The sequence below is a fragment of the Manis javanica genome, chromosome 3 (assembly GCF_040802235.1).
Source record: "Manis javanica isolate MJ-LG chromosome 3, MJ_LKY, whole genome shotgun sequence".
Lineage (NCBI taxonomy): Eukaryota > Metazoa > Chordata > Mammalia > Pholidota > Manidae > Manis > Manis javanica.
In genome coordinates, this window is record NC_133158.1 from 164,567,104 (window position 1) to 164,593,540 (window position 26,437).

At 40.4% G+C, this 26,437-nt stretch overlaps 1 protein-coding gene across 2 annotated transcripts in view; it reads left to right on the forward strand.

Annotated features, from left to right (window-relative positions):
• The first annotated feature begins 17,493 nt into the window (after window positions 1-17,493).
• Window positions 17,494-26,437, forward strand: part of LOC140848495 (1-phosphatidylinositol 4,5-bisphosphate phosphodiesterase eta-1-like) — a 254,577-nt gene continuing 245,633 nt past the window's right edge. For both annotated transcript variants that reach the window (XM_073232297.1, XM_073232298.1), the window contains exon 1: window positions 17,494-17,793. The gene's annotated coding sequence lies outside the window, so the exon portion shown is untranslated. The remainder of the gene's footprint in view (window positions 17,794-26,437) is intronic.

The window sequence follows — 26,437 nt, forward strand, 5'->3', positions numbered from 1 at the left end:
GTAACACACAATTATTGAGGTGTTCACTTGCTACACTTATTTAGTTTACTCATTCCCAGCAACTATGCTAGATTACTTACAAAACTTTTACCAAACATTAGACAAAGTCAAGCCTCTAAGCATTTTATTCTTGAAAGATTTAACAGATAACATCAACTTAAATGACTTAGGTAAACTTAGGTAGCTGATAACCATAAGGATATGTCCATTTTTAGTTCAACTTAAATTAGCATTAATGCTTAATATCTTCTATCAAAAATTTCTGGAAGTTTTAGAATGCTCAATTTTTATAAGTGCTTGTTTTTAAATCAATTAATTCTTATTCATACCATCTGGTGGTAGAAAAATATTTCTCACTTACACACTTAGACACACAAACAGATTGAGATGCAATGACTACAGTTAGCAACACTTTTCATAAAAGAAAATATACACAGACAGATAAACTGATACAAAGATTTGAGTTACTGATATTCAATTGCCTTCTTTCTTTTTAGCTTATTTGATTTAAAGTGTCTCAGTTTTCAAGAATGCACTCTAAGTTTACATAACTGGGTAAAGGTTTAGACGGCCCCAGATGAACAGGGCCGATGAAGGCTCTGTACTGATAGGGACTGTGTGTGTCCAGTGGGGTGGAAATGAAATGCAAGTACAATTCTAGCACCAGTTATTTAAAGCCAAGCTGTACTGCAGAAGATAAATTTCTTCTGTTTCAGGGAGTCTAGTTTAAAAACTTCCCAATTTTTGAAGATAATGATGAACCCAATAAGTAGAATAGATTTTGACCAAAAAAATTTAGAAAACTAGTTCCATATTGAATTCTACGTGATTTTTTACCATTTCCCTTCTTTGCATCAAAATACATTTTGCTGCATAACCTTATTATATTGTATACTTCTCTCAGGGGCCAAGCCTTTCTAATCAGAGACTTAAGACTGGTAACTGATGCTAATCGTCTTTTAAGTGGCTCACGGGTGCCCAGACACATTTTATGAGATACAGAGTACAGCATTTAGTCAGGAATAAGAGCAGAGCGTGGATCTCCTACCTTGCAGTGTTGGGCATCAGGTCTGTGAAACTGATGAAGTTAGAAGACAGGAACGTCCCCTGCCTCACTTGGAAGCCAGGGCGGCCTGAAGAAGCAGGCTGGAAGCCAGAGAGACAGAGAGAGTCACTCCTCATGGACACCCAGTCGGGCTGTCGGGGTCTGATTCCAGACATGCGGCCCTTTGAGAAGCCACTGAAGTGTGGCCTCAGCCTTGACTCTTGCAGGTGCCCACGGCCTTCCTCAGTCCCTCGCATCCAAGGAGATGTCTCTGAAAGGGAATCCTGGCCTCCACTCAGGTGACGTTCCTGGCTCCCGAGGGAGACGGGGGATCCACTGACGGAGATGCAGGGGAACCTGTGGCTCGAGACTTTGAGAATGGCAGCCGGGCTAGTCCCATTTAAGTGGCTGATGAGCGCCCGATGTTGTGTGCCATAGACGGCTCCCTTCCATAAGGACAGTGAAAGAAAAGGCAGGCTTGGATGCCGATACTCACCTCTGAAGTTATCCCAGACAAGCCCCCAGAAATGATGCTGGGGCTTCTTGTTTGAAGAGTAGAAGAATGAAGTTTGCAAACAGTCAAGGTAGGAGAGCTAAGGGGAGGCTATTATTTGGAGAAAAAGTGAGAGGACAGACAGAGCTCCTGGCTCACACCAGGAGGGGACAAGAGAGCCCAGTGCACGTAATTTTGACAAATTGTAGGGCTTTTTAACATTCCTTGAGGAAGTACTCTCCATTGGAATCTTTCTGAAGGAGCTTGTGAATTTGAGGGCACAGTAAAAGCAAACTTTTCCCTATCTGCCAAAGCTAAAGGAATTGTAAAAAAAAAAAAAAAATCTTTAAGATCAATGGTAGCTATGTCCCAATCTTTCGGAATCACAGCCGGAGAAGGGAGGTCTTGTTGTAAAGGTCTTGTAGGTTCAAGGACTGCATTAATTTGTCTTAAGTTATATAAGAGTCTCGATTTTCCGGACTTCTTTTTTATAACAAATACAGGGGAATTCCACAGGCTTGTGGAGATTTCAAACCTATTCAACTATAGCTGTTCTTGAACTAATGTGTGTAACGCTGCCAGTTTTTCTTTATTGAGGGGCCACTGATCCACCCAAATAGGAAGAGGGATGACGTTTCCCTGTCTGTGAGCCTTTTTGAAATCTCTTAATACATTGCTCCAATCAGCCTGTCTGAGGGTTCCTTGTGGGGGCAACCAGTAACAATGTTTTTTAATATATTTGTGAAGTTGAGCAAAATCTTTCTTAGAAATTTTCACTTATGATGTTTTTAGGAGGGCATGGAGTAATTTTAAGTAATCCTCCAGTTTATCTGCTTTAGTTTCATTTTGGCCCATTAGCGTGTCCCTGACATCTCGATCCTGTCCGTACGTATGCTTTCCTGGGAATCTTATGGGATCGACGACCTTCAGGAGCTTCCCCGCTCTGAGTTTCAGGTCCCTGTTTGGGAGCCACTTGCCAGCTCCCCCCTCCCTCTGATCCACAGATTTGGAGGGAACGCAACGAAATGCTGAAGATCTAAATGGACCAGCCAGAGGGCTCAAGGCCTTGCAGCACAAGAGTAATGCTGAAAAGGCTCTCATATTTACTGAGCAAGTGAACTTAAACATCTAAAGATTCTGTGTAGGGGTTCAACATAAATTCAGCACACAATCATTATCCGACCTTGAGTCTAGCCCTAGGGAGTGATGCTCCGCAAGGACACTGACACCATGTGAGGGCAGTCACGTCACAGGAGCTGTTTTGGCTCTGATCATTCTGTTTTTGATCATGCTTCAAGAGTTGTAGGAAAAATAAGTCAAGTCATGCATATTTGTACATTTGATTTCTATTTTACTTGATTAATGTATTAATCCCATTAATTCCACATAAACAATTAAAGTATTTTTAAAAATCTAGTTAACAAAAAGGTTTTTCTAAAGGTAGATTAAAAATTAAATGTCACATATAAGACTGGGATAGCAGATTATGAACTGATATTCAGTCCCCAAGTGTCAGTTTATAAAATCTGTTAACTAAATACAAATCAAGTACAAAAAAATATCTTTTAAAGATACCAATGCAGTGGAATGGTAGTGTTAATCTTTTTGGTAAAACATGTTCTTCCCATCACTAGTTTTCAAGCATACTATATATAACACTGATGTATGACAACTGTATGCCAGTGATTTACATGTGATTTCATTCTTATGAAAAACACACAGTTATTTACCCCCACTTAATAGGCAAGAAAATTCTATTCCAAAAGATTACACATTTAGCACTGGGGAAGAGCTGGTACTCACACCCAAATATCACTCCACACCCACTCTCCCTCTTCTTCCACCACCATACCATGCCACATCTCACTTAAAAACCACAAAGTAAAATCTTTGTTCTAAACAGTTTGATGCTGTTTTCTAAGGATAGGGAAAAATAATTAAAAAGAAATTATAACAAATGTCCTTTTTTCCTTTCTTGTGTCAAAATGAGTATCTGAGTTTACTAAATGCCAAATTCATTTCCCTCTTTATCAGGCAATAAACAATTATAAAAAAGCATTTGGGTATGATCATTAATATTAGTACACTACAATTTCAAAACCACATACCTGCTTTGAAAGTGTATTTTCTACTCCATGTTATTAACTGTTGATGTGAAATCATGTCACATGTAACAATTAAAGAGAATACAGTACAAAAAAGTCATAAAAATAGTAAAGAGAGGAGGGGAGAAGGATTAAAGATGGTGGTGTGAGAGGTGAGACAGAGGCTTCCTCTTAAAACTGCATATAATACGAAAATACAATTAATACAACTAATCCTGAAGAGCAACAGGATGGAGGACTGTGCCAAACTGCATACACCTGGAGAAAAGAATAAACCTCACAGAACAGGGTACTGTATCAAAGCTGTAGCCAGGCAGGACCCAAGTGCTAACCCCACATGAGCTCACCAGTGGGAGGAAGAGAAATGGAGCAGGGAGTGGGTGAAGGCCTGGAACTGCTGAATACCTAACTCCGGAGACCTGCTCTGGGAGCACAAACTTACATTTCATAGTGCTTTCATAGTACTCTCTTGATTAGGGAGTTGGAAACCTAAGACAGGCAGAATTCCTGGAGAGATTGAGATTCCAGACACTTGTGGAAAGCAGGGATTGATATCTGGCTGCTCTGGGACAAAAGAAAGGCGGGCAGTCTGAGAGACTTCCTAACAGCAAGACGGCTGCTAAAGGGGAAAGGAATGCACAGAGATTACTGTTCAGGAGAAAGGACAGGTAGACAAAGTGTTCAGGTGCACTCTGCCCAGCAGGTTGAGAATTTTCACGATCTTCAGGTGCTCCAGCTCTCTGGCTGGCTACACAGCTCCAAGGACCTCCTCCGTGATAGGCAGCCTACTGTGCCTTTCTATCGGCCACCCCACCTGGCTCACAAACCAGCAAACCCTACCCTGGTGTTAGGCCAACCAGAGGGAAGCCCTGTCTATAGCAACTACAAACACAAAACATAGAAGCTTATACCTGTGTACTTGGCCTATTGCTTCTGACAGTGGAAACAGGCAGAGTGGGTGGGAAGCAGGAAACAGCACTTTCCTCCCCCCAGGCACCAATACCGCTACCCTGAGACCCCTGACATTGATTCATGGGCTGAGCAGCTCCAGAGAGTAGAGCTTCTGGGCACTAGAGGCAACCATATACAAATATGAAATGCCAAAGGAACCTGGTTCAAAGTAAAATTATGAATACAACACCAGAGAAAGATTCAAATGAAAGTGACCTCATGAATGTTCCTGAAAGGGATTTCAAAATAAAAATCATTAACATGCTCATGGAGGTACAGAAAAATATTCAAGGACACAGGAACGAATTTAGGATGGAAATCCAATCATTGAAGAACACAATGGAGGGTATTAAAAGAAGATTAGAGAAGGTGGAGGAGACGATAAATGACACAGAAATTAGAGAATAGGAATACAAAGAAGCTGAGGCACAGAGAGAAAAAGGGATCTCTAACAATGAAAGAATATTGAGAGAACTGTGTGACCAATCCAAACAGAACAATATTCGCATCATAGGGATACCAGAATAAGAAGAGAGAGAAAAGGGGATAGAAAATGTCTTTGAGGAAGTAATTGCTGAAAAATTCCTCAATATGGGGAATGAGATAGTCTCACAGGCCATGGAGGTGCACAGATCTCCCAACACAAGGGATCCAAGGAAGACAACACCAAGACATACAATAATTAAACTGGCAAAGATCAAGGATAAGGACAGACTATTAAAAGCAGCCAGAGAGAGAAATAAGATCACATACATAGGAAAGCCCATCAGGCTAACATCAGACTTCTCAGCAGAAACCTTACAGGCCAGAAGGGAGTGGCATGACATATTTAATGCAATGAAGCAGAAGGGCCTCGAAACAAGAATACTTTATCTGGCAAGATTATCATTTAAATTTGAAGGAGGGATTAAACAATTTCCAGATAAACAAAAGCTGAGAGAATTTACCTCCCACAAACTGTCTCAACAGTATATTTTGGAGGGACTGCTATAGATGGAAGGGTTCCTAAGGTTTAATAGCTGTCACCAGAGGTAATAAAACCACAGTAAAGAAAGAAAAACAGTTAATTACTAAGCAAATGCAAAATTAAATCAATTATCCCCAAAGTCAAACAAGGGATACAAAGAGTACAGAAGATGATACCTAATATATAAAGAATGGAGGAGGAAGAAAACAGGAGAAAAAAAGAACCTTTAGATTGTGTTTATAATAGCATATTAGGTGAGTTATGTTCGACTCTCAGATAGTAAGAAAATTAACCTTGAACCTTTGGTAACCACGAATCTAAAGCCTGCAATGGCAATAAGTACATACATGTCAATAATCACCCTAAATGTAAATGGACTGAAAGCATGAATCAAAAGACATAGAGTCACTGAATGGATAAAAACACAAGACCCATCTATATGCTGCCTACAAGAGACTCACTTTAAACCCAAAGGCATACACAGACTAAAAGTGAAGGGATGGAAAAAGATATTTCATGCAACTAACAGAGAGAAAAAAGCAGGAGTTGCAGTACTTGTATCAGACAAAATAGGCTTCAAAACAAAGAAAGTCACAAGAGACAAAGAAGGACATTACATAATGATAAAGGGGTCAATCCAACAAGAAGATTTAACCATTATAAATATCTATGCACCCAACACAAGAGCACCTACATATGTGAAACAAATACTAACAGAATTAAAAGGGGAAACAGAATACAATGCATTCATTCTAGGAAACTTCAACTCTCCACTCACTCCAAAGGACAGATCAACAAGACTGAAATAAGTAAGGAGACAGAGGTACTGAACAACACATTAGAAAAGACGGACCTAACAGACATCTGCAGAACTCTACACCCAAAAGCAGCAGAATACACATTCCTCTCAAGTGCACATGGAACATTTTCAAGAATAGATCATATACTAGGTCACAAAAAGAGCCTCGGTAAATTAAAAAAGATTGAAATTGTGCCAACTACTTGCTCAGACCACAAAGGTAGGAAACTAGAAATAAATTACGCAAAAAAAAAAAAAAAAAGATAAACCCCACAAACACATGGAGGCTTCACAACATGCTCCTAAATAACCAATGGATCAATGACCAAATAAAAACAGAGATCAAGCAATATATGGAGACAAATGACAACAACAATTCAACACCTCAAAATCTGTGGGACGCAGACAAGACATTGCTAAGAGGAAAGTATATTGCAATACAGGCCTACCGCAGAAAAGAAGAACAATCCCATAAGAAAAGTCTAAACTCACAATTAACAAAACTAGAAAAAGAAGAACAAATGAGGCCCAAAGTCAGTAGAAGGAGGGACATAATAAAGATTAGAGCACAAATAAATAAAATTGGGAAGAATAAAACAATAGAAAGAATCAATGAAAGCAAGAGCTGGTTCGTTGAGAAAATAAACAAAATAGACAAACCCCTAGCCAGACTTATCAAGAAAAAAAGGTAGTCTATGCATATTAACAGAATCAGAAATGCAAAAGGAAAAATCACCACCAATACCACAGAAATACAAAGAATTATTAAAGAATACTATGAAAAATTATATGCTAACAAACTGGGTAACCTAGAAGAAATGGACAACTTTCTAGAAAAATACAACCTTCCAAAGCTGACCCAGAAAGAAACAGAAAATATGAACTGACCAATTACCAGCAATGAAATTGAATTGGTAATCAAAAAACTACCTAAGACCAAAACCCCTGGACCAGATGGCTTTACCACTGAATTTTATCAAATATGTACTAAAGACCTCATACCCATCCTCCTGAAAGTGTTCCACTGAGTAGAAGAACAGGGAGTACTTCCAAGATCACTCTATGAGGCCAGCATCACCCTAATACCAAAATCAGGCAGACAGAACACAAAAAAGAAAATTACAGACCAATATCCCTGACGAACATACATGCAAAAATAATCAACAAAATATTAACAGACTGAATTCAAACCTACATCAGAAAGATCATCCATTATGATCAAGTAGGATTTATTCCAAGGATGCAAGGATGGAACAACATTTGAAAATCCATCAACATCATCCACCACATCAACAAAAAGGACAAAAACCACATGATCATCTCCAAAGATGATGAAAAAGCATTTGACAAAATTCAACATCCATTCATGATAAAAACTCTCAACAAAATGGGTACAGAGGCCAAGTACCTCAACATAATAAAGGCCATATATGACAAACCCACAGCCAACATTATACTTAGCAGAAAGAAGCTGAAAGCTTTTCCTTTAAGATCAGGAACAAGACAAGGATGCCCACTCTCCCCACTGTTATTTAACATAGTACTGGAGGTCCTAGCCATGGCAATTAGACAAAACAAAGAAATACAAGGAATCCAGATTGGTAAAGAAGAAGTTAAACTGTCACTATTTGCAGATGACATGATACTGTACATAAAAAACCCTAAAGACTCCACTCCAAAACTACTAGAACTGATATCGGAATACAGCAAAGTTGCAGGATACAAATTAACACACAGAAATCTGTGGCTTTCCTATACACTAACAATGAACCAATAGAAAGAGAAATCAGGAAAACAATTCCATTCACAATTGCATCAAAAAGAATAAAATACCTAGGAAAAAACCTAACCAAGGAAGTGAAAGACCTATACCCTGAAAACTACAAGACACTCTTAAGAGAAATTAAAGGGGACACTAACAAATGGAAACTCATCCCATGCTCTTGGCTAGGAAGAATTAATATTGTCAAAATGGCCATCCTGCCCAAAGCAATATACTGATTTGATGCATTCCCTATCAAATTACCAACAACATTCCTCAACAAACTGGAACAAATAGTTCAAAAATTCATATGGAAACACCAAAGACCCCGAATAGCCAAAGCAATCCTGAGAAAGAAGAATAAAGTGGGGGGAATCTCACTCCCCAACTTCAAGCTCTACTACAAAGCCACAGTAATCAAGACAACTTGGTACTAGCACAAGAACAGAGCCACAGACCAGTGGAACAGATTAGAGACTCCAGACATTAACCCAAAAATATATTGTCAATTAATATTCGATAAAGGAGCCATGGACATACAATGGGGAAATGACAGTCTCTTCAACAGATGGTGCTGGCAAAATTGGACAGCTACATGTAAGAGAACGAAACTGGATCACTGTCTAACCCCACATACAAAAGTAAATTCAAAATGAATCAAAGACCTGAATGTAAGTCATGAAACCATAAAACTCTTAGAAAAAAACATAGGCAAAAATCTCTTGGACATAAACATTAGCGACTTCTTCATGAACATATCTCCCCGGGCAAGGAAAACAAAAGCAAAAATGAACAAGTGGGACTTTATCAAGCTGAAAAGCTTCTGTACAGCAAAGGACACCATCAATAGAACAAAAAGGTACCCTACAGTATGGGAGAATATATTCGTAAATGATAGATCCGATAAAGGCTTGACATCCAAAATACACAAAGAGCTCATGCACCCCAACAAACAAAAAGCAAATAATCCGATTAAAAAATGGTCAGAGGAACTGAACAGACAGTTCTCCAAAGAAGAAATTCAGATCACCAACAGACACATGAAAAGATGCTCCACATCGCTAGTTATCAGAGAAATGCAAATTAAAACCACAATGAGATATCACCTCACACCAGTAAGGATAGCTACCATCCAAAAGACAAACAACATCAAATGTTGGCGAGGTTGTGGAGAAAGGGGAACCCTCCTACACTGTTGGTGGGAATGTAAATTAGTTCAACCATTGTGGAAAACAGTATGGAGGTTCCTCAAAATGCTCAAAATAGACTTACCGTTTGACCCAGGAATTCCACTTCTAGGAATATACCCTAAGAATGCAGCACTCAGTTTGAAAAAGACAGATGCACCCCTATGGTTATCACAGCACTATTTACAATGGCCAAGACATGGAAGCAACCTAAGTGTCCATCAGTAGATGAATGGATAAAGAAGAGGTGGTACATATACACAATGGAATATTATTCAACCATAAGAAGAAAACAAATCCTACCATTTGCAACAACATGGATGGGGCTAGAGGGTATTATGCTCAGTGAAATAAGCCAGGCAGAGAAAGACAAGTACCAAATGATTTCACTCATCTGTGGAGTATAAGAACAAAGGAAAAACTGAAGGAACAAAACAGCAGCAGAATCACAGAACCCACGAATGGACTAACAGTTACCAAAGGGAAAGAGACTGGGGAGAATGGGAGGGTAGGGAAGAATGGGAGGAAGGGGCGGGGAAGAAAGGGGGAACTATGATTAACATGTATAATGTGGGGGTGTGGGAAAGGGGAGGGCTGTGCAACACAGAGAAGACAAGTAGTGATTCTACAGCATCTTACTATGCTGATGGACAGTGAGTATAATGGGGTTTGTTGGGGGGACTTGAGGTAGGGGAGAGCCTAGTAAACATAATGTTGTTAAAAAAAATAATAATAACCACAACTAAATAAATAAACAAATAAATAAATCGCTGCAGCCCCTCCCCCGAAAGGACAAAAACCACATGATCATCTCCAAAGATGATGAAAAAGCATTTGACAAAATTCAACATCCATTCATGACCAAAACTCTCAACAAAATGGGTATAGAGGGCAAGTACCTCAACATAATAAAGGTGATATATGGCAAACCCACAGCCAACATTATACTCAACAGAGAGAAGCTGAAAGCTTTTCCTTTAAGATCAGGAACAAGACAAGGATGCCTACTCTTCCCACTTCTATTGAGCATAGTACTGGAAGTACTAGCCACAGCAATCAGACAACACAAAGAAATAAAAGGCATCCAGATTGGCAAGGAAGAAGTTAAACTGTCCCTGTTTGCAGATGACATGATAGTGTACATAAAAAACCCTAAAGAATCCACTCCAAAACGATTAGATCTAATATCTGAATTCAGCAAAGTTGCAGGATCCAAAATCAGGAACCAGAAATCTGTGGTATTCCTATATAATAGCAATGAACTAGCAGAAAGAGAAATCAGGAAAACAATTCCATTCACAGTTGCATCAAGAAGAAGAAAATACCTGGGAATAAACCTAACCAAGGAAGTGAAAGACCTATACTCTGAAAACTACAAGACACTCATGAGAGAAATTAAAGAAGATACCAATAAATGGAAACACATCCCGTGCTCATGGATAGGATATTGTCAAAATGGCCATCCTGCCTAAAGCAATCTACAGATTCAGTGCAATTCCTATCAAAATAACAACAGCCTTCTTCAATAAACTAGAGAAAATAGTTCTAAAATTCATATGGAACCACAAAAGACCCCAAATAGCCAAAGCAATCCTGAGAAGGAAGAATAAAGCTGGGAGGATTATGCTCCCTAACTTCAAGCTCTACTACAAAGCTACACTATTAAAGACAATTTGGTAATACTTTAGCTACAACTGATAAATGTAACATTACTTTTCATGCGGGAGAAAGCTGCTACCAACTAGGTATGGTTACTGGGCTTGCATTAGAAAAACTATATGGAGGAAATTACATGAACTGTCTAAAGTTTGCTGTGAAAACAACATTTTTTTATTAAAATAATTACAAGTCAGAAAACAACAATAAAAGGGAAATTCCACAACCTTTGTTTGCAACCATATAATCTTTATGTAGAAAAACTATAGTGACCACCTGGAAAGCAGCTCCACAATAAACGTAATCCTTACATCAAGAGGAACTAAAATAAGGAATCAGCTCACCCAAAAGAAACTGACTTGCTGTAGAGTATTTCAGGTGAGCAGATTTCAACTATAGTATTCTCATTTCTGAAAAACTGTCTTTCCTGATATTTCAAATCACCAGGGATATGATGTACAAGCGCCTGCTGAGTAAAAGGATAAAACACAAATACTTTGAGCACAATTACATGTGAAAACGACTGAGGGCAATTTTCTACGGATCTACAAAGCTACATAAATAACCAATTACACACACAGTCCATTTACACTGAAGCTCCATGAGGTGGTACTGAATAAACACTGAGGTGCCGAACTCTCAACAATGGAAAATGGCTTCCTCTGTCATCACAACACTGCCCCTGAGATTTGTATTTGTGTATTAATATCTAAGAAGAATCTCAGTATTATTAAAAAATTGCATTATTCTGGCTTTCATCCCTCAGGCACGTGAGGTACTTTTCAGTCCCTACGGTCACCTCACACCGACTTCTGAGTCTCTGAGGACCAGCCAGATGGGCTGACAGCCCCTTTTCTCCGCAGCCATGAAGGCGAGGCCTCAGCAGCTCCTCGTGCGACACGAAGTAACCTCCCCGGCTCCGCAGGCAGGAGGAAGGCCAAGCAAGGACTGTGACTTCCCCGTCCCACCAGCCCCGGGGCTCTGCCCAGGGCTGATGTGACCTGACTGATGGCTCCCGCCACTGTGGCCTCGGAGTCCTTGCCGAACCTCACCGGGGAAATCCGTGTCAGGTCACCCAGGCGGGAAGTGCCCTTTGGGGAGGTGGAGTTTGCCTCTCTCCATTTTTTCTGTTACGTCTTGACACCCTGATCCAAAGGCAATCTGACCTTGGCTCCCAACACGTTGGAGATTTTGTGTGTAAAGATAGTTCTGTTTTTTGCTTTGTTTTACTCATGTAGCATTTTCCCCTAGAACTCAAGTGTGGCTGATGACCACTGGACTCGCATCATGCACGCTACCACACATTAGGATCACCTCTTCCACCTGATGGCCAAGACCTGGCCACACAGTACACTAAAGCCATGTACCCAATTCTCCTCCCCATAGGATGAGGTTTTCTTAGAACTTCTCTCAATTCCTAATGTAAAGACACTCCTGGCATCCACTCCACATTCTGCTGATGGCACCCAAGTATTTCTAAATTAAATGGAATGCAGCTCAGATAAACTAAGAACCTCACTATAAAATACAGACTATACTTAATCTCCCAGAAAATTAGCAAAGAAAATATGCAATAAGTAATAAATACTATTTGGTAAGCATTCAGTGGACATTTGCACAAAGCAGGAACTGGATGGTACACAAAACCGTGATTCATTTGTGAGGCTGGCTGATGTCATAAACCAGGAGAGGCGAGTAGGAGAAATTTACGGGCAGTAGCAATTCCCTCCGAGTAAATTACGGCTGTATATTCATTCCGGGACATTTACTACTCTCCTCCATAAATACAATTAATGTGTTAAATTTATTTTCAAAGCATAAAACAGAGTTATAACTTTTCTTAAAGTTTTTCAATGGAGAAGCATATACAACACTTTAAAGGAAATTCTTTGGGACTGGCTTATTGAAGAACTTAACCGACATCTTCATTTTCCTTTTGGAGACTGTGGCACACATAAGCAGAATTTCCTTTCAGGATGTGGCACATTTTCAAAAGCAATAGACCGAAACTAGATGCTCAATTACTGTTTTCTCTTAACTTTACCATTCCTGTCTTTCCCCTCAAAATCTGAATTTGACTTAAACATGGTGCTTTTATTTTTTTTGAAGGAGCTTCAAATAAAACACGCTCACAAGTCACCATAAGCCATGGAAAGTTACTTAAATTAGTTTTCGATTATCTAAAAATACAGTTAAAAGGAAACATTCATAGATGTTTACCTGAATACCTACAGGAATTTCCCAAGTTCCTTCAAGCTTTAGATAGCCAACAAGATGCCTGATTTGCACTGACTTTATATTCCATTTTCTGTTTTAATGAATGAAAACTGATTTTTTGCAATTGATTGGAAAGCTAAAAATACAATGAAAAGAATTTTGTACAGATTCAGTTTCCCTTTCTAAGACACATTCTCTCTCCTCTGTCTCTCACACAGTCTCTGCATTCATTCTGCAGTGCTTCATCAAGAAGAGGGAAAATAGTACAGGTGGGGAACGGGTCCATCAGGCAGGCAATGGAGCATGCAGGTAGGCCACAGACCACGGACTTGAGCCTCCAGACAAAACCACATGGCTGTAAATTACCGTCCTTACCTTCAGAAAGTTCCCTGGATTGTGCAGGATTGCCCACGCAATCATAAATGCAAAGTAAGCTATAGTAATCCTTAAACACACTCTCTGACTCCTGCAGTCTTAAGCAAAATGCTTGTTTCCCATCTGATGCTCATGAACAGGGTAGAATTACCAACTGGGAGGCAATAGCTTACACTTGGCCCTCAGGATTCAGAGCTGTGCTCTCTGCAGGACATCATGCTTCTCACCAACAATGACATTTTGCCTGCTCATATTTCACCAAAGTGTTGAAACAAGCAATTAATCAAGGCAGCTTTGAGGACATCTAATAAAACTATGCAAGAAATTCAGCAGAAAATTCACGAATTTGAGGTACCATAGGATGAAGCTTTCTCACTTGACACATCACTTAAGGTGATGTTTTACTTTCTTGATTTTTATGGAAGAAAGTCAAACCTGAAACTGGCATTAATGGATGCTTATCATGTGGCAGGGTGCAGAGTTTGCTTCATCTTCTTTTAATATTCACCACAGCCCCACATAGAAAACAGCTTAATTGCCTCCATTTATAGAGGAGGAGATGAAGGCTCAAAGCAGTGTAGTTATTTACCATTTTCCATTTCTGGTTCATGTCAGAACCATGATTCAACACCAGGACTATTTTTTTTATATGTATTTTTTGAATTATGATATCATTAATATTCAATCACATGAGCTAAATTGCCCCCATTATCAAGTCCCCACCACCCACCCCATTACAGCCACTGTCCATCAGCATAGTAAGGTGCAATAGAGTCACTACTTGTCTTCTCTAGGCTATACTTAGGCACTGTCTTTTACTTTTGCTCTTTTCCAGTATTGTTTTGGCTATTTAGAAAATTTCCTAATTTGCTTATTGATTTCTACAAAAAAAGCCTGCTGGAATTTTATTGAATATACTGATCACTTTGAGGAGAGTTAGCATCTTAACATTACTGAATGTGTTGATCTATGAACATAACATATCGCTCCATTTGTTTAGGTCTTATTTAATGTCTCTCAGCAATGTTTATTTAAATTTGGAGTACACTGGTCTTTCACATGTTTTATCACATTTATCTCTACATATTAATAGTTTTTGATGGTATTGTAAATGTATTTTCTGTTTGTTTCTCAGTGTTCATTGCTAGTATTATAGTGATAAATTGATCTTTTCCTCCTTTCTTTTTTTTAATTAAGTTAATTTTATTTTGGTATCATTAATATAAAATCACATGAGCAACACTGCATTACTAGATTCCCCCATTGTCAAATCCCCACCGCATACCCCATTACAGTCACTGTCCATCAGTGTAGTAAAAGGCTATAGAGTCACTACTTGTCTGGTCTGTGCTATACTGCCTTTCCTGTGCCCCCCTACTACATTATGTGTGCCAATCATAATGTAACCTCAATCCCCTTATCCCTCCCTTCCCACCCATCTTCCCCAGTTCCTTTCCCTTTGGTAACCGTTTGTCCATTCGTGGGTTCTGTGAGTCTGCTGCTGTTTTGTTCCTTCAGTTTTTGCTTTGTTCTTACACTCCACAAGTGAGTGAAATCATTTGGTACTTGTCTTTCTCTGCCTGGCTTATTTCACTGAGCATAATACCCTCTGGCTCCATCCATGTTGTTGCAAGTGGTAGGATTTGTTTTCTTCTTATGGCTGAATAATATTCCATTGTGTATATGTACCACATCTTCTTAATCCATTCATATACTGATGGACGCTTAGGTTGCTTCCATTTCTTGGCTATTGTAAATAATGCTGTGATAAACAAAGAGGTGCATATGTCTTTTTGAATATGAGAATTTTGGGTAAATTCTTAGGAGTGGAATTCCTGGGTCAAATGGTATTTCTATTTTTAGTTTTTTGAGGAACCTCCATATTACTTTCCACAATGGTTGAACTAATTTACAATCCCACCAGCAGTGTAGGAGGGTTCCCCTTTCTCTACATCCTTGCCAGGATTTGTTGTTGTTTGTCTTTTGGATGTTGGCCCTTCTAACTGGTGTGAGGTGATATCTCATTGTTTTAATTTGCATTTCTCTGATGATTAGGGATGTGGAGCATCTTTTCATGTGCCTGTTGGCCATCTGAATTTCTTCTCTGGAGAACTGTCTGTTCAGATCCTCTACCCATTTTTTAATTGAATTATTTGCTTGTTGTTTGTTGAGGTGTGTGAGCTCTTTATATATTTTGGATGTCAACCCCTTATCAGATATGCCATTTATGAATATATTCTCCCATACTGTAGGATGCCTTTTTTCTACTGATGTCCTTTGCTGTACAGAAGGTTTTTAGTTTGATGTAGTCCCACTTCTTCATTTTTGCTTTTGTTTCCCTTGCCTGGGGAGATATATTCATGAAAAAGTTGCTCATGTTTACATTCCAGAGGGTTTTGCCTATGTTTTCTTCTAAGAGCTTAATGGTTTTATGACTTACATTCATGTCTTTGATTCATTTCAAGTTTACTTTTGTGTATAGCATTTGACAATAATCCAGTTTCATTCTCTTATATGTAGCTGACAAGTTCTGCCAACACCAGTTCTTGAAGAGGCTGTCATTTCCCCATTGTATGTCCATGGCTCCTTTATCGTATATTAATTGACCATATGCTTGGGTTTATATCAGGGCTCTCTAGTATGTTCCATTGATCTATGAGTCTGTTCTTGAGACTGTACAAAATGTCTTGATTACTGTGGCTTTGTAGTAGAGCTTGAAGTTGGGAGGTGTAAATCTCCCCCACTTTATTCTTCCTTCTCAGGATTGCTTTGGCTATTTGGGGTCTTTTGTGGTTCCATATGAATTTTAGAACTATTTGTTCCAGTTTGTTGAAGAATGTTGTTGGTATTTTGATAGGGATTGCATTGAATCTGTAGATTGCTTTAGGCAGGATGGCCATTTTGACAATATTAGTTCTTCCTATCCAAGAGCATGGGATGTGTTTCCATTTATTGGTATCTTCTTTAATTTCTCTCATGGATGTCTTGTAGTTCTCAGTTTATAGGTCTTTCACTTCCTTGGTTATTCCTAGGTATTTTATTCTTTTTGATGCAATTGTGAGTGGAATTGTTTTCCTGATTTCTCTGTTAGTTCATCATTAAGTGTATAGGAATGCAACAGATTTCTATGTATTAATTTTGTATCCTGCAACTTTGCTGAATTCAGATACTACTTCGAGTAGTTCTGAAGTGGAGTCTTTAGGGTTTTTTATGTACAATATCATGTCCTCTGCAAACAGTGGCAATTTGACTTCTTCCTTACCAATCTGGATGCCTTTTATTTCTTTGTTTTGTCTGACTGCCATGCCTAGGACCTCCAGTACTATGTTGAATGAAGCGGTAGGAGTGGGCATCCTTGTCTTGTTCCCGATCTTAGAGGAAAAGCTTTCAGCTTCTCGCTGTTAAGTATGATGCTGGCTGTGGGTTTATCATATATGGCCTTTATTATGTTGAGGTACTTGCCCTGTATACCCATTTTGTTGAGAGTTTTTATCATGAATGGATGTTGAATCTTGTCGAGTGCTTTTTCAGCATCTATGGAAATGATCTTGTGGTTTTTGTCCTTTTTGTTGATGTGGTGGATGATATTGATGGATTTTCAAATGTTGTACCATCCTTGCATCCCTGAGATAAATCCCAATTGACCGTGGCGTATGATCCTCTTGACGTATTTTTTTTGGTGTCATTAATATAGAGTTACATGAGCAACCTGGCGGTTACTAGATTCCCCCATTATCAAGTCCCCCATCACATACCCGGTTACAGTCACTGTCCATCTGCGTAGTAAGATGCTATAGAGTCACTACGTGTCTTCTCTGTGCTGTACTGCCTTCCCTTCCCCGCACCCTCCCCCACCCCGCTACATTATGTGTGCAAATCGTAATGCCCCTTCTTCCCCTTCTTCCCAACCCACCCTTTCTCAGTAATGTTTTATTATTTTCAATGAAGTCTCCCCGAATTCACGACACCTGAGGGAAACTTTTCCCTCGCCCCTCTATTCAAACTCAGCGGCTTCCGGGATTGGCGCAAACTGTCTCCTTAGCAACAAGGTTGCTGCCGTAGAGTGAGCGTTTCTAGGTGTAAGGAACGTCATGTCGTAAAGCCGCGACGTCGTAAGCCAGGCGCAGGGCGGCGAGAGGCGTAGGCAGTGAGAAGAACGTTCCTACGGACGCAACGAGGAGCAGGCGGACAACCCCAGGCGTCAGAGCGCAGAAAGCAGGAGAGGGCGCCATAACGGTGAGTAGCGGGGCGGACCGGGGAGTGTCGGAGTCCGGGAGATCCGGCAGCCCGGGCGTCCCGGGGGTGAGGGCGGGGGAACCGTGCTGCGCGCGGCCCTCACCTCCTCTCGTCCGGGGGTGGGGGCCGTTGCATTTTCCGCACGTACCCCACTATCTTGCCCGTCGGCTCCTCCGGGACTCAGCCCTCTCCGTGTTACCCCACCTCAGCGCGGAGGCCCCCGGGCGCGGGCCGGACAGAAGGGCCTCTCGGGCCCGCGGCTTGGACCCGCCGGGCTCGGGCTGCGGGCGACTTGCGGAAGCGGCTGCGGGATGCGTGTCGCCCGTGCGCGCGGGTCCGGCCGAGCTCGCCGCAGCTGGACCGGGCTGGCTCGGCGGCGGCGAAGTGACCGGCTGGCGAGGCGCGCCGGCGGAATGGGGAGAAGCGGGACCTCTCCCCGCTCCTCGGGCCCCGGCGAGGCGAGCCCCGTGAGCGCCGCGCACGTTCCGTGGGGAGCTGGCGCGGCGGTCGGCGACTTGGGCCACGAGCGGGCACCTACTTTCACCCGCGGAGAGACCTGCAGCGGGCGGCGAGCTGGGGCGGCGGGCGCCTTTGTGGAGTTGTTATTTGGTATCGGAGACCGGGAAGCACCGCAGACAGATCCCGTCCCCGGGCAGGGCTGCATTTCCGCGCCGGGTTGGGGCTCTGTGCGGACGCCTGTCTTCTCTTTGGGTTTCTGGGGAAGTTGTTACGTGGGCCGGACGCGCGGAGCGCCGCACCGGGTAATGGTGCTTGGATGGCGCGCTCGGTCTCGGGTGGAAGGCTGGTAGAGGAGGGGGCGGACGGACCCACGGACGCTCGGTCCGCTGCTCGCGCTGGAGCTGCACTGTTTGTTGATTGGTGTAAGTTGTTCGCATTTCTGCTTATCTCGGGGGCGAATTAAAATTGGTTATACACCATTGTGTTACGAAACCTTAGGATAGGTGCTGGTTAATATTTCTTAGCAATGCAATCATATTTTTAAGTTGCAGCTGTTTATTGGCGAGAACTGCTTGGAAAAAATGTTAGCTGTTAAGTCTTTTTAATGACAGGGTGAAGGATGTATACAGTGATAGGTAGTCGTAGAGATACTTTATGCTGTTATTTATATGTAAATCATTTTTTGTTCATTTTAAAATAAGGTATGCAGATTTTACTGCTAAGCCTCCAGTAAAACATTTTTTTAATTTCCTTTCTGGAATATATCTGCAGTGTAGAATATTAATGGGAGATCAAGTTATGTAACTTGACAGGTGTAAGCCAAGTGAGCATGGTTTGGCCAAAGCATCAAACCTTATGTAGGAACTTGACGGTAATGATGTTAGTCATATAATAAAGGAGTGGTATTGGAATTACTTAAATCGGTTTTTACCAATTATAATGTAGTTCTTTTCTTGTTAAATTTTAAAAATCTGTCTTCTCATTTTCCACTTATACTCTGTGTGTGGTTTCCTTATCTTTTTTTTTTTTTTTTGAGGAACATATTCTAGCTACTGATGACCACAACCTGATTATTTTACTTTAGTTAGAATAGCAGGTACATATTTTTCTGTTATTTGCACCATTTCTACTTGCTGTCTTTGGAAACCACCAGTAGAGGATGCTAAAACAAAAGTGACGTTTGGTGTGGTCGTATGCTCAGTCCCTGTCTCCTGTTGATTGGGACCTCTGCATGGATAGGGATGCTTGGTGTAATTCTGAGTCCTACTGATGTGTAAAACTACCCTGGGTCAATTAGGCATATGCATTTTCTAGTCAGTGTACTAAGACTGGAAAGAAGTAGGAATTTTTTAGCTTGGACATTTTTATAAATTTGAGCTTTATATATCCTGAAATTGAGATCGCTATCACTTTAGCCTCGCTTTAGACCGGATGTATTACTGCTGTAAAGAGAAAAAAAAGTTTAATGGTGTTAGGTTTGGAGAAGAATATGTTAATGATTGGCCTGTATTTTTTGTGTGTGCATATTTACCAGGCTTTTTAACCGTGTTATTCCTAGTAAGATCCCTGAAAATATATTCTTAGACATTAAAAGATCAAATATGGTTAAGAAAAATTGTAAGTAAGTGATAGTATTGTGTAATTATATTCCCATAACTTGCATGGACTTAAACGCGGCTTGACAGACAACTGCATAATGAGCAGTCACTCAGGTATTAGTGATTTCTCAATTTTATCTGTTCGTCCCCTTGTTCTTTAAGAATCAGAATCAGGTAGTATATGCATTTTAAATTTATCAGTGAGAAATTAAGGAACCTAAGTTTGTTTGGGGTTTTTTTTTTCCTCTTGTATTTGTTATTTTTATTTATTTATTTATTTTGGTATCATTAATATACACTTACATGAACAACATTGTGGTTACTAGATTCCCCCCATTATCAAGTCCCCACCACATACCCCATTACAGTCACTGTCCACCAACGTAGTAAGATGCTGTAGAATCACTACTTGTCTTCTCTGTGCTATACTGCCTTCCCTGTGCCGTGCCCCAACATTATGTGTGCTAATCATAATGCGCCTTTTTCCCCTTATTCCTCCCTTCCCACCCATCCTCCCCAGTCCCTTTCCCTTTGGTAACTGTTAGTCCACTCTTGGGTTCTGTTAGTCAGCTGCTATTTTGTTCCTTCAGTTTTTGCTTTGTTCTTACATTCCACAGATGAGTGAAATCATTTGATACTTGTCTTTGTCCACCTGGCTTATTTCACTGAGCATAATACCCTCTAGCTCCATCCATGTTGTTGCAAATAGTAGGATTTGTTTTCTTCTTATGGCTGAATAATATTCCATTGTGTATATGTTCCACATCTTCTTTACCCATTCATCTGCTGATGGACACTTAGGTTGCTTCCATTTCTTGGCTGTTGTAAAAAGTGCCGCAGTAAGCATAGGGGTGCATAATGTCTTTTTCAAATTGGGCTCCTGCATTCTTAGGGTAAATTCCTAGGAGGGGAATTCCTGGGTCAAATGATATTTCTATTTTGAGTTTTTTGAGGAACCTCCATACTGCTTTCCACAATGGTTGAACTAATTTACATTCCCACCAGCAGTTTAGGAGGATTCCCCTTTCTCTGCAACCTTGCCAACATTTGTTATTGTTTGTCTTTTGGATGGTGGCCATCCTTACTGGTGTGAGGTGGTATCTCATTGTGGTTTTAATTTGCATTTCTCTGATGATTGGAGATGTGGAGCATCTTTTCATGTGCCTGTGGGCCATCTGAATTTCTTTGGAGAAGCATCTGTTCAGCTCCTCTGCCCATTTTTTAATTGGATTATTTGCTTTTTGTTTCTTGAAGTGTGTGAGCTCTTTATATATTTTGGAAGTCAATCCTTTATCGGATGTGTCATTTATGAATATATTCTCCCATACTGTAGGATGTTTTTTTGTTCTATTGATGGTGTCCTTTGCTGTACAGCAGTTTCAGCTTGATTTAACTGTGGTCATTTGTAAGTCTTTTGTCATTTATAGTCACTGTTTTATTCCTCCTAAATTAGTAAAGAACTCGATTTCAGGAGAACAGCTATTGGTTTCATAGGATTAAGTAAACTAAGGAAAATGATTTTGTGGCTTTTTGTTTCAAATGTTGCTGATAAAGTGTTTTAAGCTTTTTCTCTTAAGCTGACAACAGTTTAGTAAATGACCATATGTTTATAAGCAGAATTGAAATTATCTTTCTCTCTACCTAATCCCTCCAGAATTTAAAAACTCTGAGACTATTTCCGTATTTCATGGCAGTATGTTTATTTGCATAAATTCAATAAGAATCTGCTTTCCTTGTAAGAAAACCAATTAAAAACACAGGTTATTACCAAAGCTTTGACTGGAATGTCATACCTGAGAGACATGTGCATGACCACGGATATGAACAGACAGTTTTAAGGAACTAAGGTTGACTTTACAGAGCCAACAAAGTCCGTTGGAAGAACTGGCCTGGTACCTTGCTTACAGGGTTCCCAGCAGCCTTACCAGGGGAGTAAGGAAGGTCACTTCCTGGCAGGTGCAGGAACCTCAGGAAAATCTTGGGAACCTCAGCAAGAGAGGAATTCACCCAAATCTACAGGTACTGCAGGCAAAACTTGATGTCAAGTCTGGCTTGGCTTTCTGACCTCAAGAGGCCTTTAAAAGTCCAATCTGAAATTCCTTATAAAATGTTCCAGCAAAGCACATTTAAAAGATCCTATGTAATCAACTGCCCTACTGGCTGCACTTACGCAAATAGTCAAGCCAAGTATTAATTATTTTCTTAATATAGTTACTTCTAATAAAAATGAGGGTGATTTTAGAGAAACGTAATGTTTCAATAATGCAGCCTTATCTATACTAAATCCTAATACTAGTCATTGGGACGTAGACTAGATCCAGAATTGTAGTTTCCCCAAAATATCTAGCTATGATTCGTCAGATGTTTTAGTTTTCTCCCATCATTTCAGTTAAAATTTTACTGTTTCTAGTCCTCATATTCAGCCATGCATTCTTAATCTTGTCGAGTTGCTCCACAAAGGAAAATCCAATTCCAGATGTTGCTACTTAACCTAATAACACGATTTGTTCTATCTTGCCTAGAAGCCATAAAACTGCAAATAGTAATAGAAATGGAACCTGGAATAGAAGCGCCAATCTTCCGAGGCCTTCTCACTGACCACTGATGAAGACCTAACCGCACCCTTTATGTGCCCCCTCTCAGCATGAAGCAGCCAGAGCAGGTGTGGCCCCCTTTCCTTAGCAGCACCTAGGGTCTCTTATCTGTAGAGGGGGGAAATGAGACAGGGGCTGTGAGCTTAGACAGAATAGGGTGAGGGCCTCCTGAAAAAGCAAGGCAGAATATTTGCAGTCAGAGGAATGTAACTACATGCAAGGAAGCCCCCTACCAAAACTCTGTGTTAAACATTAAGCTCTAGAGTCATTCTTCAGTGAGACCAGTTAAAGCTCAAAAGGCCAGGAGCAACTTGGCCTGGAACGTTTTGAGTGTTACGCAGATAAAGAAGGGTATCTCAGCATAACCCGTGACTTCACTGCAAACAGCCCTAGCAAACAGACAATAACCCAGTCCACCTTAGGGGCAGGTCAGGTGATACAGGTCCACACCCTAAGCCCTCTCTTCACTTTATCAAGGTATATGTGGGGTGGGATGCATCCTTCCTGCTCTAATAGATTATCCTGGAAATAGTCATGAAAGATTTCTCCGAGCTCTGCTGTCTGATGGTGATGACAACTTGAAGCTTTTAGATCCTACCTCTGTTGCACTTGCAGCTGCATTCATCCTGCTGGTTCCTGGACTTGTTGGTGGAATGCAAAAAGAGATATCTAAGCTGGCCTGTGTATATAGTAAGACAACGAATTTGACTGCTTCTGTATTATCTCAGCTCAATCAAGAGCTAGGAGAAGTGCTATTGTGGTGCTTCAAAATCGTGCTACGATTATCTGCTGTTAAAAGAACATATGGTATGTGAACAGTTTCCAGGAATGTGTTGTTTTAATTTGTCTGATTTTTCTCAAACGATTCAAAATGAATTAGACAATATGCATCATATTATTAATAAGTTCTCACAAATGCCTGCGTTACTTCACTGATTATCTCGGTTTCATTGGATATGGCTGGTAATTGTAGCTCTGCTTTTGTTATGTATCTGTATTCCTGTTCTGTTAATATGTGTACGTAATTTAATTAGTAGTTTGTTAAAACCTATACATGCTTACGTTACTCTACAAGAAGTTATGTCAAAGAAATAGTCTTCTCATATTTTCTTCCTTTGCTACTTCTATAGCTTTTCTTTTTCCTTCTTAAATACAGCCCTTTACTAGAATTCATGCCTCATTCTTAAAATTACCATGTATCGTAATCCTTCCAGCTGGTGAAGGTACCTCAAGACAAGTGCTGGGCATAGGAGCCATGGGGCATAAATCTGCAGAGATGTAAAAAGCTAACGTTTTTAAAGAATATTGCTTCTCTCTCACTTACCAACTTTATATCTCCCCGTATGGCCCCGGAGATGGCTGGTTAGCCAGAGACGGGTAAGATTCCTCAATGGAGGAACAACCTAAGACAGGCACAGTCGCAGAGGGGCCATCAGGTGAGAAATTGGGGGTCAACAGAGGTGAGGCTTAGAACCTCACCCCCCCCAGTTTTGAGAGAAATCTTCTGCACCCAAGGCTGTTTTGTTGCTCTTGTTTAGCTTGGATCAATACCTAGTCTATAGGACAGACCTGAGCACCTACACTTGCCTTCCTATTGCGCCCAACTCTACTTTCCATCTTTATTTTACATCCCGAGATTTAAAAGATAGATTATCTTTTATGAAAAAGTAAACTGTTAAAAAGCTTTCTATTAGAAACTGTAATCTTTATTATGTCTACCTACTACTTAAACATTTTATTAAATAAGGGGGAAATGTGGGATTTATATATAAACCAAGTATAGAAATCAAATGTATAATCATATATGACTTGATTATTTTTCCTGTAATTCCTAATAAGTGATCAAGAACAGAACAAACAAGACCAAAACAGTTTCTGTGATGTAATTGCCCTTGCTATTGTTTCAATACCATGTAAGACATCATTCCCCAGGAGACTGGAGACTGCCGAGGATTACGTTTAGAGTTAGTTAATGGTTATCTATTAAGTCCCCCACACAGAATTCTGTTGTTGTTAACACGTATGTCCTCAATAAATACGAAGGGTGCCCTCAGCACCACTCTTGTGCTGTTAAGCCTCGAGTCCCCTGGCTGGTCCTTTCAGATCTTCGATATCTCATTGTGTCTCCTCCCTTATCTGCGGGTCAGAAGCAGAGAGGGACCGACATACTTCTTTGTATTATTTTATTTTAAGAGGTATGTCTGTGTAACCTCACTTTTAAGTGGAACAGACAAAATAATATGGAAAAGGCCCTTATAGTGAGAAATTAGGAGGTCATCAGAGTCTAGAATAGTTCCAGAAGAATGGACAGAAGAAGCCAGATGGCAGGATTTTAAGAAAAAAGTAGGTAGAGAGGATGTAGAAGAGAGAAATTTGGAAATTCTCAGATTATTATACTCCTCCTATTCTGTTACCTCCATTGCATTGCTCCAGTTTCTTCATCACTTTTCTGCATTTCTGCATTTCAATATTCATCTCCTCTGTTTCCTTACCTTAGAGACGACACCTTGTGGTATGATGCCCAGCTCCCTATTTTTCCTTGCTTACCTGGCGCTAAATGATCAATACCACTCCCTCTCAAAGAGGAGTGCAAGCATAGGAAATGTTTCTCATGTAGGTAAAAAATGCGGATGCACAAACAGGGTCTTGGATAGAAACACCGTGCATTCGAAAGTGAAATATCCTCATTTAAATGCCACTTTGCTGTCCCTTTTTGTCACTGGGCCCTAGCTTTCTTTTTTAGCATATTAATAAGAGATGTTTATTATTATATATCCATCACTGCGGTTTTCAATACCACTTGAAACATGCATATCAGCCTAGAGATGAATCAGTTTTCCAGTGCTTCTTATTTGATACACATTACTGCAAAGCCATTATAAATTAGTGAGGAGGTATGTGGTTAAAAAAATAAACAATAAATTATACTGCCCATATGAATCAACTCTCACTGATGCTGGGGTTGTTGTTCACGAAGCCGAAGAATGAGCTTCCCAAAGACTCAAGGTAGGAGAGCAAGGTACAGGCTTTTATTTAGAGATAAAGTGAGAGGACAGAGCTCCCGGCTCATGCCAGGAGGGGACAAGAGAATCCGTGGTTGGCTCCTTGTCTAGGGGTTTTATGTGCGGTTGAGGATTTTCAGGAATGAGAGTAAAGGGTTAGTGGTGCAGTCTTGTAAGAACGCCTGCCCTGCCCCCAAGGAGGGCTGGGTGTTGTCTGTGTGCTTGGCTTGTTTATAGTTGAGATTGCTTACCAAAGTAGTCTTTTGCCTAGGTTGCAGATTACGATTAGAGAAGGGAAAATAGCACATAGTTACAATTAAAATAAACTGGGCCCTTTTCTCAAATTATTCAACTTCAGTTCGACAATATCCATCATATTATTGATAAGTTTTCACAAATGCCTAGGGTACCTAACTGGTTTTCTTGGTTTCACTGGATATGGCTGGTAATTGTAGGTCTGTTTTTGTTATGTATCTCTATTCCTATTCTGTTAATGTGTGTACGCAATTTAATTAGTAGTCTGTTAAAACCTATACATGCTTATGTTACTCTACAAGAAGTTATGTCAAAGAAATAATCAATCTTCCCATGTTTTCTTCTGTCTGCTACTTCTATAGCTTTTCTTCTTCCTTCCTAATTACAGCCCTTTAGTAGAATTCGTGTCTCATATAGAAAATTACTGAGTATCATAATTCTTCCAAGTGGTAAAGATACCTCAAGACAAATGCTGGGCATAGAAGCCACAGGGCATAAATCTGCAAAGAATTAAAAACTAACCTTTTCAAAGAATATTGCTTCTCTCTCACTTACCAACTTTACATTTCCCTGTATGGCCCGGGAAGATGGCTGGTTAGCCAGAGACGGGTAAGATTCCTCAAGGGAGAAAGAACCTAAGACAGGCACAGTCACAGGGGGGCCATCAGGTGAGAAATTGGGGATCAACAGAGGTGAGGCTTAGAACCTCACCCTCCCTGAAAGGAAAGGAGCGACA